At 37.7% G+C, this 15,785-nt stretch overlaps 1 pseudogene; it reads left to right on the plus strand.

The window, feature by feature from the left end:
* The first annotated feature begins 8,189 nt into the window (after nucleotides 1-8,189).
* LOC133759109 (eukaryotic translation initiation factor 3 subunit E-like) lies at nucleotides 8,190-12,393 on the plus strand (annotated as a pseudogene).
* The last annotated feature ends 3,392 nt before the right edge of the window (nucleotides 12,394-15,785 follow it).

Genomic DNA, 15,785 nt, shown 5'->3' on the forward strand with positions numbered 1-15,785 from the left:
GGTCCGTTGGTTCACTCCCCAAATGGACGCTGCGGTCCGCGCGGCGCTGATCCGAAGTCAGGAGCCAGGTGCTTCTTCCTGGTCTCCCATGCAGATGCAGGGCCCAAGCACTTGGGCCATCCTCCACTGCACTCCCGGGCCACAGCAGAGAGCTAGACTGGAAGAGGAGCAGCCGGAACTAGAACCCGGTGCCCATATGGGATGCTGGCGCCTCAAGCAGAGGATTAACCAAGTAAGCCAAGGCACCAGTCTCAGTGGCAAAAGTTTTTTAACGACTGCTAGGAAACAAAGCCTAGCAGGAGAGGAAAGCCAGAGAAGTGACAGGGAAGCTGCGGGTTACATCAGATTTGTAAACTCCGATGAGCAAAGCAGTGGCAGGGCCTAGCAGCTACAAAGAAACAGTACTTTATACTTTGTGTGTCTGTGTGGGTGCAGTCTGTTGAAATCTTAGTATATACTAATTTGATCTTCTGTATATAAAGATAATTGAAAATGAATCATGATAAAGAATGGGATGGGAGATGGAAATGGGATGGTTGTGGGTGGGAGGGAGGTTATCGGGGGGAAAGCCGCTATAACCCAAAAGTTGTACTTTGGAAATTTATATTTATTAAATATAAGTTGAAAAAAAAGAACATGTTTTAGATAATACTTAAATACTTATGTGTATGAAAAAAAAAACAACTTGAAGACTGTATTCATGATTACAGATTCTGTTCTGTGAAAAGTGCAAAGCATTCTGACAAAGGGTTTTAATGAAGTTTTTTCTTTTTTCTTCTTTTTTTGCACCCATGATGTTGATTACTAAATGTAATAGTCTGATCATGACATTGAATAAATGTGTCTTTTTATGAAAATTAATTAGTTAACAAAATAAGGTTGCATACCATTTTACTCCTCTATCATGTAAACCATGTCTATTACACTTTTTCCACTATAATAGGACTGGAGAAGGAGAATAGAAGGAGTGTATTATGATTTAAAGAAGTTTTGGTCAAATTCCAGGAAAGAGCAAATTTCTTCTTTTTGGATTGCTGATGTAAATTGGAAAGAAATCTTGAAGTAAAGGAATTGGGATGTGTGTGTCCTGATCTTTCATATCCAGTCTAGAGAATATCAGTTTGCAATGGCAATTCAGGGGCAGAAAGGCTATTCTCTGCGTAGTTTTACTGAGAACACTCTGTAAAATGATTCTTCACAACCAAAGGCAATCACAATAAAAATGATTAAGGCAGTGTCATAGTGTGTACAGACAGACGCTAACCAGACTCACCTGATCTGAGTGCAAATTCCAGTTTTCCCCGTGATATAGTAGGTATCTTTAAGTTCCCAAGTGGCACAGAGAGCATCTGACTAGTGAGCTTAGTACAGAGTCACTGTGAAAGTGAAAAATAATGCTGAAGTTATAGATTAGCACTCAGCCCTAGCATATCTAGAGTTCAAGTGCCAGAGAAGACTTATCAGGGAGTATCTGACCAACTTCACAAAAAACATATCCTAGGGTAGACATAGTGGACTATCAGGTTAAGCCATCATATGGCATGTTTGCATTCTCTATTGCAGTGTCTGGGATCATGTCCTACCTCTGCTTCTGATCCAGCTTCCTTCTAATGCATCTGGGAGGCAGGAGAGGATGGCCCATGTACTTGGATTCCTGCCTCCCATGTGAGAAATCCAGGTGGAATTACATCCTCCTGGTTTTGACCTGAACCAGTTCTGGTTATTGGGGGCACTGGAGAAGTGGAATGCAGATTGAAGATGTCTTTCTTTGTGTATCACTCTGATTTTCAAATAAATAACCAAGTCTCTAAAAATAACTGAGGCAAGAATGAAATTTTAATATCATAATATTTTTTAAAAATGAAAAAAAAACATATCCTAAACTCATCAGCTCCCAACTTGACACTGAAATCTGCAAATAAAAGCATCAACCAAGTAGACAGGAAATAACCGGTACAAATCCCAAAAAAGAACAACTGAATATGAAACACCATTTTTACTGTCCCTAGCACCAAAAGAACACATAAATCTGCTGGAGGAATCCAAACACCATTTAGGGGAAGAGAAGAAGGTTACAGAAATATGAAAATCTGAATATTGACCTATACGTGACTAATTTAAACTGAAAACCATTATAATTAAGTAATTTTGAAAAGCTAAAATCATTTAATAAAAAAGTTTTTTTCAAATTATCCATAAGAGTGAGAATAATGAGAAAGATTAGATTCACAAATATTAAAAAGTTATACATTTTATACTTTCATCAGCTGTACTATAAACATTTGCAAAATGACACCAAGAAATTCTCAGATATAATTACAGCTAACCTCTGTTTTTCTCTGTCTTCACTCCCTTCATCTTTCTTTTAATACCCATTAGCGTGCAATGGAAGAGATGTTCTGAGAAACATATTTGCTTATTTTCTGGTCTACATATTTACTTTCATGATAATATGCTTTCAGAGTTTCTGAATTATTCAGGTTCCTCCTGAGAAAGAGAACCATTTGGAGGTATGTGAGTGTGTGTGTGTGCATGTGTGTGGTGGTGGGGGGGAGAATATATGACTTTTAAGTCCAAATGTGCATCCTAGGCTTTTAGCATCAAGATAGCCAATGGCACACATGAAGTCTGAGAGCGGTGGGCTGAAGAAATTCCTCTTGTTGGTCTTGTTTCTTTTCAGGCTTTAAAATGATTGCTGAGGCCCATCCACATTATGGGCAATCTATTTATTCAGAGTCTCCGATTCACATGTAATAGCACCCAAAATAGTTTCCAGCCCATCCTTCTGCCTTTTCACTTGTAGGGTTCTTTATGGGTCTTTTTTCCCCTTGCTTAGCCCCCTGCTTTTTCTCCAGTCCACAACTTCATCCAGCCATATGATTTAAAAAAAATTTATTGACTTTTCTTCTACTTCACAGACAGAACAAATAGAGACAGAGACAGAGACACAGAAAGAGAGATAGAGTGCATGCCTCCATCTGCTGGTTGACTCTCCAAATTCCTGCAACAGCCAGAAACCCAGAATTCCATCCAGGTGTTCCATGTAGGTGTCAGGACCCAAGCAGTGAGCCAACATCTGCTGCCTCCCAGGATATATTAGCAGCAAGCTGAATCAGAGGCAAGGGTTCCAGGATTCTTAACAGTACTCCCAAGCCATGACTAGACTATAATGCCCACCTAAGTCTCAGGATTTCAACTGCTGCCTGTACTCCCATTATGCAAATCCATCTCACTCATGATCTCACCTTTAAGCTTTAAATGCATATATTTCAATGTTCACAGTAACCTTTCAGCATAACATAGACACTGCTTAAATCCCTACAAACCCTAACTCGACATTCCTTCTATGCCTAATTTGTCCCAAATATTGGTGGTTTAATCTCAGTCTTTTGAGGTATTGATACTTAGCTGGGCACACAAAGTACTAAGTGATCCAAGGTTGCCCACATTTTCATGACACTGCTTCAACTTTTGAGATACTGGACTATGTAGCACAGTGTCAAACAGAAAACAAAGCTGAAACAATTTTGTTTTCAGACTCAGTTGAATTTTCTAAGTTAAACTGGTTAACTTTACAAGGCTTCTATATAGCCATAGTTCTGAGGCTCTGGTCTGTGGAACCCTAACTGCTCCACTTCTGATTCAGCTCCATGCTAATGCACCTGGGAAAGCAGCAGAAAATAGTCTAAGTCATCGGGCCCCTGCGCCCATGTGGGAGAGCCAGAAAAAATTTCAGGCTCCTGGCTTTGGATAGGCCACTTGGGGAGTGAACCAGCAGGTGGAAGACCTTTCTCTCTCTGCCTCTACCTCTCTGTAATTCTGCCTTTCAAATAAATAAATGAATCTTTAAAAAAAAATAAAAATTAAGCAAAAACAAAATGTCAATTTCACTTTAGATTGTTCTTGAAAAAATAATTTTAATTAATTAAATTGGATATTTTTCCTTTTATTACATCTGTGTGACAAAAATGAGAAATGTGCTAAAACATTTAACCTGCATAGCAAAAAACCACAATGGTATCCAAAAAAGCTCTTAAGTGATTAGAATTGCAAAATTAAATAATTTTTCACAAAATAATATTTTAAGATGAAAGAATGACAAAAAGACAAATCATGGTTATTCATACATGGATATTTGGCACATATTTCCTCAAAACTGAACAAAACTAGTCAGACACCTCAAAGAAAACAATTTACAATATTGTTGCCAGTGAAAACATTTAAGCTTTCAAGCAAATTTAGAATTTGGGAAAAGTAGGTTTGCCAACATGAGATTGACGGCTTCCCAGTACCACAAGCCTTTTCTGATTAACTGATGCTATCTTTTAACTCTATAACAAAAGGTTAACCTTTGGAAGAGCTGCATTAATTAGTGATTTAATCTTTTATATGAATAAGATGGTACAAAATCATGCATGGGTAGAAGATCCATTCAAAATGTAACTGAGATCAATGTCTTTTCCTGTAACAGGATACAGAAAGTTTATTGACATTGTTTGATTCCTTGTATTATATTTTTATCTGAAAGGCAGAGAGACACAGAGTGGGAGGCAACCACTCATCCTATCTATTGGTTCACTGCCCAAATGTCCAGGAACCAAGAATTCAATCCAGGTCTCCCATATGGATGGCAGGGTCTCAACTACTGGAGCTGTCTTTTTCTTCCTCTTAGTTTACATATTATCAGGAAGTTCGAACCAGAAGCAGATCTGGGTGTGTGAAGTGGGCATCCCAAGTAGCATCTTAAGTGCTCTGCCAAACACTTGCATTACACTACCTTTTATAAAACTATCACTAATCAAGCTTTAGTGTGACATAAAAGAATACACAAAATTATGTTAAAGTACTCCAGTTTCTATCTACATATCTATATAAGGCTTCTTGAAAAAGTTCATGGAAAATGGAATTAAAAAATGCTTATTTTGGTGCAAAAATTTTTGAAATCCATACATAGTGTTTGTTCATACTACGTATTGTCCATGATTTTTTGAAGACTTCTCATATATGTCAACCAAAAAACATACAGTGCATATATAGCAGATGTAATAACCTATCTTCCATTAATCAAGAAATCTAAAATAATGTAAAATGGTGTCTCTTTTCTTACTGAATTTTTATATTTGAAGTATGTAACTATTTTAATAAAAATAATTTAAATTTTAATAATGCTATTTATGTTAGCATGTGAAAATCTTACTAATGGTATTTGAAAGGGAATTAATACGTAAATTAGAATCGTTCAGCTTTAATTTCTAACATGGTAAATACAAATAGGCATAAATCACGTTATAAAAACTCTTTAGGGAACCCAGTGCTGTGGCCTGGCAGGTAAATCCGCCTCCTCCAGTACCAGCATCCTATATGGGTGCCTGTTTGAGTCCCAGCTGCCCCACTTCCAATCCAGCTCTCTGCTATGACCTGGGAAAAAAACATCTTTGTGGGAGACATAGGAGAATCTCTTGGTTCCTAGCTTTGGATGGGTGCAGCTCCGACTGTTGCAGCAATATGGGGAGTGAAGCAGCAGAGGGAAGACCTCTCTCTCTCTCTTTGCCACTGCCTCTCTGTAACTCTGACTTTCAAATAAATAAATAAATCTAAAAAAAAAAAAAACCTCTTACAGTCCTCAACATGTTTTTAAGAGTATAACAAGGATCCTGAGACCATAGTTTTGCAAACCACCCTTACACTGATACTTACTGTAAGCTGCAAACAATTGACAAGCATTTTTATTACTGATTTTTAAAATTAAATATTTCTAATTTAAATATTCTACGTTTTAAAAAATATATATATTTAAGAGGAAAAAATGGAGGAAAAGAGACATAGAGAGATAAAGAAGGGAAGATATCTTCCAGCCACTGGTTCACTTCTCAAATTCCTGCAATATCTGAGTTTCCTATATGCGTGTCAGGGACTCAAGTACCTTAGCCATCATTGGGCGTCTACTTGCATCCCTCAGTCCTTTTATTGTATCCTCTCATGGTGAAACAGGGTAAGAGAGCTCTCTAGCGTCTCTTTGATAAGGGTATTAGTCCAATTCATGAGAATTCTGCCTTCATGACCTAATTATCTCCCAGAGGTACAACCTCTTAATATCACAATGAGGGTTAGAATTTAATATATGAATTTTAGAGGGCACACAAATATTTAAACCACTGCCACAAGTGATCCAATTCTAACCAATAAAAATCAGAGAAAAGTTTGGCAAAAATGTATAAAGAATTATTCATAACATTTAAAAAAAACTGTGAAGTATCTATCTTTTTTGTTTTAATCACATATTTTTATTAACATAAAGAGAATAAATTTCACACATTCCATAAATGCAGTTCCAATAAGACAACCACACAATCTTCCCTGCTCCCCTCCTAGCCCACCCCTATACTTCCTCCCCCTTATGTTTCATCAATTTTTGCAAAGGCCCAATTTTAATGTACTCTATTTTCACTGACAATTCACCACTAACCATATCACTTCAAATGTCTCTATATGATTTAAGTTAAAACTAGTAACTACCCTATCAGGCAGGTACCTGTGGGTAAGGATATAGAAAGGATATGACAACACTGTTTTGATATTAAGTCCACTGACTTTGAGATTTTCTCTCCATCTGGAGTTCACATTATTTGAGGCAATGATTTGTGTTATTATTAAACTAATTTGAATCATATTTTTAATCTATGTAGCAAAAGGCATCCTTAGCCATAAGAAATGTATTTTTATTATCTAATTTCTCATAAAAAATATTTTTATAGACTTTTTTTACCCTCAACTGTTGCTTTCTTGCCATAGGGAATAATTTACAGGGAAACCGATGTCAAAGTTATTCCATTTGTCTAGAACACCCTCTTTCCATTTGGCTGATTGATTTAGCCCCCAGGTAAAGTCTTTTGAATCTTTGGCTTTATATTTTTCATAGTAATAAGGATTTATGATACTGTACTAACAGGCTGTTTAACTACAATTACTGGTGTCTTAAGTGCATTCTTTTCACACTTTTGAGAGCTAAATTTGAGAGTATTATTATACTAACTCAAATATTATCTTAATGGCTATCCAGTGATTTTACTCTGTTTTTCAAGATTTATTTATTTTATTTGAAAGTCAGAGTTACAGAGAGGCAGAGGCGTAGAGAGGAGACAGAGAGAGTTGTCTTCCATCTGCTGGTTCACTCCCCAGATGAGTGCAACAGCCAGAGCTGGGCAGATCTGAAGCCAGGAGCCAGAAACTTCTTCCAGGTCTTCCATGCAGGTGCTGGGGCCCAAGGACTTGGGCCATCTTCTACTGCTTTCCAAGGTCATAGCAGAGAGCTGTATCCAAAGTGGAGCATCTGGGACTTGAACCAGCACCTGTATGGGATGCCAGCCCTGCAGGTGGCGGCTTTACCCACTATGCCTCAACATAGGCCCTGGATTTTAATTCTATTCAAAATGTACACTACTGGGTCTGGTGATGCGGCGTAGTGTTAAAGCCACTGCCTACAGTGTCAGCATCCCATATGGGCACCAGTTTGAGTCCAGGCAGCTCCACTTCTGATCCAGCATTTGCTATGGCCTGGGAGAGGGAGTGGAAGATGGGAGGGGTATGGGTGGGAAGGAAGTTATGGGGGGGGGGGCAAAAGTCATTGTAATCCATAAGCTGTACTTTGGAAATTTATATTTACTAAATAAAAGTTAAAAAAGTACACTATTGATGCCTTGTATAACATGTTCTCCATGTTAAAAAAAATATCAGTAGACTGAAATGTTAGCTAACCACAAAGTTCATTTCCTTTACCTAGAACCTCAAAATCTTCCCATAAATCAATAGAGTGCCTTGCTTTCATGTAAGAAATCACATAACTAAAAGTGGCTTAAGATCACTAATTTTTCTATAATGAAAAATGCCTGAAGGTGGGTACTCCCAGGATTGATTCTACAGGACAAGAATGTCAGGATTCTGGATCCAGTTACCAGTGATTTTCTCCCTTCTCTTCATGATCTGAAAAGACTGCTACAGTTCCACATGACCTCCTCGATTTACACCAGTCACAGTCTAAGCAAGGGAGGGCACAAGTCTTTTTTACATCCTCTGTTTTTTTTTCTTTATCAGAAAAAATATTATTCCCACAGAAAACCATGGCAAGCTACTCCTCCTGTCATATGGCAAACCCAAACCAAGCATTAGGAAAGTGTCATGGGGTCATCACGATGGTCTCCATATCCTTTCCTTATAATGTTAATGCTCAGAATATGAACAAAATCGGATTCCTGTTGGTAAGAAGGGGAAAAGCCTAAATATTAACAACAAGTAATACCTCCTCCTTACCATTTTCAATATGAAATGTAATTTACCTTTGTTTCTCCTAAATAACTTGACTTCATCCAAGTGGAATCCATCACTCACCACTTTGGTAATGAGCATTGTTTTCATTAACTTCCAAAGATAAGCCGAATGTTAGCACAAACCAAGGGGAATGAGAAGGACAGATATTAGAAAAGAATCAGGCCGGTGCCGTGGCTTAACAGGCTAATCCTCCACCTTGTGGTGCCGGCACACCGGGTTCTAGTCCCGGTCGGGGTGCCGGATTCTATCCTGGTTGCCCCTCTTCCAGGCCAGCTCTCTGCGATGGCCCAGGAAGGTAGTGGAGGATGGCCCAAGTGCTTGGGCCCTGCACCCGCATGAGAGACCAGGAGAAGCACCTGGCTCCTGGCTTCGGATCACCGAGATGCGCCAGCCGCAGTGGCCATTGGAGGGTGAACCAACGGCAAAAAGGAAGACCTTTCTCTCTGTCTCTCTCTCTCACTATCCACTCTGCCTGTCCAAAAAAAAAAAAAAAAAAAAAGAATCAGTATCTTCACAAATCAGTCATCTCTGTCTAATGGACAGGGTAACTTTGTGATTTAACAAATAGTGCATATTTCTTAAAAGAATGGCATTTTAGCATAATATTAGGAATGACATAATCTCAAAAGGAAAGGTACTTCTAGTGAAGAGTAACTCAGCTGTAAACCTCTGGTGATAACTGATGGAGAAATGGTAGATAAGTGTAACATTTTATGTTTTAAAGTCCCTCTGATCCAGTACTCATCTTCATCCCAATAATGTGAGGCAATTACACATTAGAACCGATATCTAAACAAACTAAGGCATAGGAGTAAAATTTTAAAAATAGAAATCTATTTGTACAAGTTATTTTCCTATCATTTTGAAGGCTTTTTACTATTTTCCTGTAAAGAAGTCAGGCAAAGAATAAAGAAGCTGAAGGGAAAGGTTGGAAAGAGGAACTATTCATTCAAAGGGCTTTCTGGGCCATTATGATGTCAAAAGTGCATGAAATGGAAGTTGAGGAATTGAAAGCACATGCACATAAAAAAACACATCTGAACTATAGAAACGATAATCACAGTTACATAGATAATATTTATTTCTACTCAAAGTTTGGGGTCTGGGAGTGGCATTTGGGGTAGTAGTTAAGATGCCACTTGGGGCACCTATACCCCCCATGAGAGTGCCTGAGTTCAAGTCTGAGCTGTGCTCTCAATTCCAGCTTCCAGTTAACATGCACACTTGGTGGCAGCAGGTGATGTCTCACGTGGTTATGTCTCTGCCCTGGATTAAGGCCTTCATTGAGTTCCCAGCTCCTGGTTTCAGCTTGATCCAACTGTTGCAGGTATTTGGAAAGTGAGCCAGTGAATGAAAATCCCTTCCTCTCTTTCTTCTCTTCCTCTCTTTCTTCTCTTCCTCCTCCTTTCCCTCCTCCACCTCCTCCACCTTCTTTTTTTCTCTTTCTTTGTCGCTTTCAGCTAAATACAATCATCAATCAATCAATCAGTTTTTAAAAAGTGGGATCCATAAGAATTCCTAAATTATATTTAAAATTTAAAAATTTAGTGTTGACATTATTTTCCACTTATCCTCCTATGTTTCAAGTTCCATTTCTTCTAAAAAGTCTTCCATGATTTATTTAGCTAAAAGTAATTCTGTCTACTTAGCTGAATTCTTATGAAGAACAATAAATGATGAGAGAGCACTTTCTTAACTGAAAATATTTTTTAAAAAATTAGCTCATGTATTCAATACATATTTCCTGACCCCCTACATGTACAAGGGTCCCTCAGGGTACTAGAAATATACTAGTCAACAGGAAGACAAAAATCTTTCATGCAGTTCACTTTATTGTTGGAGAAACCAATAATGAACATGATAAATAAAATGTACCTAGAATTAAGTGCTCAGGAGGATAAATAAAAAAGAAGTTATATAACATTTGTATATGTGGTTAAAATCTAAAGTATGACTGTGAAAGATCTCATTGAGAAAATAATTTTTGATTAGCAATCTAGAAGTAACAAGATGAACTCCTTGGAAATTTGGTTAAGAAGCAATCCATGTAGAGGGAAGTGAAAATACGAAAGTTCCTGTAAAGGAAATGTGTTTAGAATGTTGGAAGAATGAGTGGAGACAGAGCAAATGAGTGAAGGTAAAAAGTAGAGAATGATATCAACAGATCAAGGAAGAATAGACATGTAGATTTGTTAAATGTATCTGTCATTGATTAGTTTTTTCATTAAACAATGCATAAATATTTCTGTATTTGAACACTCACAGAACACTCTAAGACCACTTTCTTAGTGGTCATTATTGTTCTTTGCATGGGATTCATAGCTTTTATTCTTTATTAGGTCATAAGATTAATTCAAATTAATAATATTGTTCCTTACATTACACTAAGCAAATTGTCCACCATAAAAACAAGAGTAGTATTTCCTTGGCAATATGTAGAGTACAACTTGACTATTTGTATCACACCCTTTTTGAACTGGCATCTGGTCTTTCTGCTCCTTGAGTTTCTCTCCATAAAGGAAATAAACAATGCAAAAGAATTGTTACAAACGAAATTGAATCTTCTTAACATGTTAGACTTCACTATGGATGTATAGAAAAACCTTTATTCTGAAGATATTCCTCAGTTTTTTTTTATAGAATAAAGAACCATACTTGTTGCACAATTGAAATAGCTTCAGGCAGAAACAGAATCTAATCATGAAGATGTTTGAAGATCAGAAGCTACAAGGCAAATGCAGTCAACCATAGATTGTCAGATCCTGTTGACAATCTGGTAGACAAACATGGTTTGAGACAGGAATATTTATGTATACTTTATAGTTATGCCAAATTCCAGTATCAATGTGTGAATTACTCAGGAGCAGCAGAATGTTGAATGTTTATAGGGTTGGTTCCAACAACAGAGACAAATACTTTAAATTCACTCTGGGGGAAACTGGCTTCTGAAATTTTCATGAAGAATTAGGCTGCAGCCATGGAAGACCTTACATGTTGAAAAAAGACAATAGATAATAACTGTGAGTTCTTCACACTAGTTTCTTCATCAGCAAATATGGTTCATTCATTGGTCTGTTTTCTTCAGTTCACTCCAAGGATCTCAATAATATTATGGATCTCTACCTTTACAAGCCATAGTATCTCAATGCAATTCAGACAACATGTCTACATATTCTGCACTAATTGATCACTGTAGTCATAACAAGTAAAGATGCTTGAAAACACTGGCAGAAGCTAAAAGATCTACTCCAAGTTATTCACAAGGAGTCTCTTTTCCCTTCCAACTTGATTTACTTATGATTTTTGAGATAATATATTTTTATTAATATAAAGATAATAGGTTTCATGAATTTCTAGAATTCTAAAAATATTTTAATACTTCCCTCTCTTACTCCCCCTACTTTCTTTTTTTTTCACTTTTTGATATGTATTTTTAATTTAATTTATAATTACAGGCTTAATGTGCCACTAAATAATGAGTTCAACAAGTAAAAAGTAGGAATACCATTGTTTGGAAGGAATATAGACAAAGGCTATAAACAATAATCAAATCCCAAGATGTCATTTCATTCAACAGGTGTCTTAGACCTACAAAGTCCCAATTAAATAATTTGTTGAATACTTATATGTTAACTTCGACTTTGATGAGGCTCAGATAGAGCTGAGGGACTGTGACTCAGTTCTTATGAATGACTTCCTTTTGGTGGCTTGTCTTGAGGATGTCATTGAAAATGCAGGTCTCTTCCTTTTTGAGACTTTTCGTCATATCCACCAGTATATCAGCATTAACATATTGGCAGACACACTGAACATGACTTCAGAAGAAGTCGAAATATAGGTTATGAATTTGGTTAGGAATGCAAGACTTGATGCCAAGATTTTTTTGATTCCAAACTGGGTCATGTGTTTATGGGCAACAATGCAGTCTCAACCTATCAGCAATTGATTGAAAAGACAAAAAGCCTTTCTTTCAGAAGCCAAATGTTAACCATTAATATTAAGAAACTTTATCAGAATAATAAGTCAGAGTCTCCTAGCTGGGCAACTCAAGATTTTGGCTTCTATTGAAGAACGGCAAAGAAAAGAAGGAAAAATCTATAGGGGGCCAGTGCTGTGGTGTACTGCAGCAGCCTGAAGTGCCAGCATCCCGTTTGGGTGACAGTTCAAGTCCCAGGCTGCTCCACTTCCGATACCGTTCTCTGCTATGGCCTGAGAAAGCAGCAGAAGATGGCCCAAGTCCTCAGACCCCTGTACTCATGTGGGAAGCTGGGAAGAAGCTCCTGGCTCCTGGCTTTGGATTGGCACAGCACCGGCAGTTGCAGCCAATTGAGGAGTGAACAAGCGGAAGGAAGACCTCTCTCACTAGACTGTCTCTCCTTTTCTCTCTGTGTAACTCTGACTTTCAAATAAATAAATAAATCTTAAAGAAATGGTAACTGTAAAAAAAAACTATAGGAAGAAAGATGAAATAATAAAAACGTTTTATTAAGTGACATATTTTAGAAACAACACATTAAGTATAACTTTTGGACAATTTGAATAACATCAGCTGTGGTTGATTAGAAAGACTACAACTTAAACCATTGAATTGATCTTCACTGGTGTTTTCATCATAGACAAATGATCACAAACTTGGCTCCCCCTCACATCAGCCAAAGTAGGATTCTGCAATATTTTGCAAGTTTTATTAAGATGTAATGCAAGCACCTGATTCTTTACCCTATGTACATAAATACCTAACAAAGTTTTGTTTAAGACCACTGTGTTCTGTAAATGTCCCACAGATAGTATTGAACATTTAGCCTAATAGTTAAGATAGCCATACCCTTCGAGGGACTTGAGTTCAACTCCCAGCTCCTGACTCCAATTTTCTGCTAATGAAGACCCTCGGAGGCAGCAGTGGGAGTCAGAACTCTGAAATGGCCAAAGTAATTGGGTTCCTACCACCCATAATGAGACCCAGATGAAGCTTCTGGCTACTGGCTTCAGGCCAGCCAAGACATGGCTGTTGTGGACATTTGAGGAGTCAACCAGTATATAGGCATGCTTTCTCTTTCTCTCTTTCACATAAATCAATAAAACTTTTTAAAAGATTCATTTATTATTTATTTGAAAGTCAGAGTTAGAAAGAGAGTGAGAGAGAGAGAGAGAATTTCCCATCTGCTGGTTCACTCCCCAAATGGCCACAAAGACTGGCGTTGGGCCAGGCTGAAGCCAAGAGCCAGGAGTTTCATCCCACTTTGGTGCAGGGGTGCAAGTACTTGGGGTATCTTCTGCTGTTTTTTCCCAGGGCATTACCAGGGAAATGGATAGGAACTGGAGCAAACAGGACTTGAACAAGAGCACGTATGGGATGCTGGCATCACAGCAGTGGCTTTACCTGCAATGTCACAATGCTGGCCCCATAAAACTTTTGTAAAAAAAAGGAAAAAAAGTTCCCCAGATGATACATATCCATACAATAAATCAACAACAAAAAATTCAACAAGTGTCTTGGCAAGCATTATGGAGATGTGGTGGCGACTATGATAGACATTATCACTATCCACATAAAACTAATAACCTAATGGAGAAGGAAATCATTATTTGTGGTTGTTATGCTTCTGATTCTAGACTAACATGTAAATATGAAGGTTAATAGTAAACACTGTAATTGATAGTGCCCTTACTACATGGCAAACACATGTGAAGCACTTTTAGGTATTATTTTCCTCAATATTCATACAACCCAGAGAAGTATGTATCATTACTATTGAATAGATAGAAATACTGAGGAACTTACAGATGCCAAAATTTGGACACTTTAGTAGAACCAGAATTTGAAACCATATCTTCCTTTCTTTAATTTTTTATTCTTAACCCCATAAACAGTTTCTAACCTATTACCTCTGTAGGGAATCATCTAAAATCATATATTTACTCACTAATTCGACAGAAGTATGGTTCAATTTTTGTTTCTTCATATCAGTTGCCCTACCATGTCTGAGGACAGTAAATGGCCTTACAACATCCAAGTGATGATTTGTTACTTGACATAATATTGAAATTGAGAATGTGGATGACCATAGTTAAAAAAAGGGCAATGAATACTGTAGAAAGAATTTAGGACTACTCAAAGATAGTCCAAGGATATTACTTTTAATGAGGGTAATATCTTTCTAATTAGCTGTTATTTCAATAATGTTTATACATTACTTTATAAACACTTGCTTAGATGAATTTTAAGAATGAAATTTATGATATCATGTCATAATTTGTTAACATATATCTTTGAAAATTTCAAAACAGTTTGGTTTGTTCCTTTTTCTATGAAAAAGAGAGCTAAATGCCAAAGACTTTAAAGAAAATATATTATATTTGAGTTTTATGGGGAGGTTAATAATGATTTCTCTGATTAATACTTTACCCCACTTACTATTTTATGAACTAATCTCCACTGATAGGGCTGCAAACCAGTCAGGGCACATTATCATATTCTCCAGAACACACTCTTTGAGTCATTTTCTGATAGGCGTATTCTCCACAGGTGCACCTCTGCATGCTTTTCCTAGGATTTTAAGAACTCCTGAACTCTGTGAGATAGAGAGGGCTATTGACAGTGAACATTTTTATTTTATTTTATTTTTTGACAGGCAGAGTGGATAGTGAGAGAGAGAGACAGAGAGAAAGGTCTTCCTTTTTGCCGTTGGTTCACAATTCAATGGCCGCTGCGGCCGGAGCATCTCACTGATCTGAAGCCAGGAGCCAGGTACTTCTCCTGGTCTCCCATGCGGGTGCAGGGCCCAAGCACTTGGGCCATCCTCCACTGCCTTCCCGGGCCATAGCAGAGAGCTGGCCTGGAAGAGGGGCAACCGGGACAGAATCCAGTGCCCCGACCGGGACTAGAACCCGGTGTGCCAACGCCGCAAGGTGGAGGATTAGCCTGTTAAGCCACGGCGCCGGCCATATTTTATTTTTTAACTTGTATTTAATAAATATAAATTTCCAAAGTACAGCTTTTGGATTACAGTGGCTTTTTCCCCCCATAACTTCCTTCCCACCTGCAACCCTCCCATCTCCCACTCCCTCTCCCATCCCATTCACATCAAGATTCATTTTCAATTCTCTTTATATACAGAAGATCAATTTAGTATATACTAAGTAAAGATTTCAACAGTTGCACCCACACAGAAACACAATCTATAAAGTACTGTTTGAGTACTAGTTATACCGTGAATTCACATTGTACAACACATTAAGGACAGAGAACCTACATGGTGAGTAAGTGCACAGTGACTCCTGTTGTTGATTTAACAATTGACACTCTTGTTTATGGCGTCAGTAATCACCCTAGGCTCTTGTCATGAGTTGCCAAGGCTATGGAAGCCTTCTGAGTTCACCAACTCCGATCTTATTTAGACAAGGACATAGTCAAAGTGGAAGTTCTCTCCTCCCTTCAGAGAAAGGTACCTCCTTCTTTG

Source organism: Lepus europaeus, chromosome 5 (genome assembly GCF_033115175.1).
Source record: "Lepus europaeus isolate LE1 chromosome 5, mLepTim1.pri, whole genome shotgun sequence".
NCBI lineage: Eukaryota > Metazoa > Chordata > Mammalia > Lagomorpha > Leporidae > Lepus > Lepus europaeus.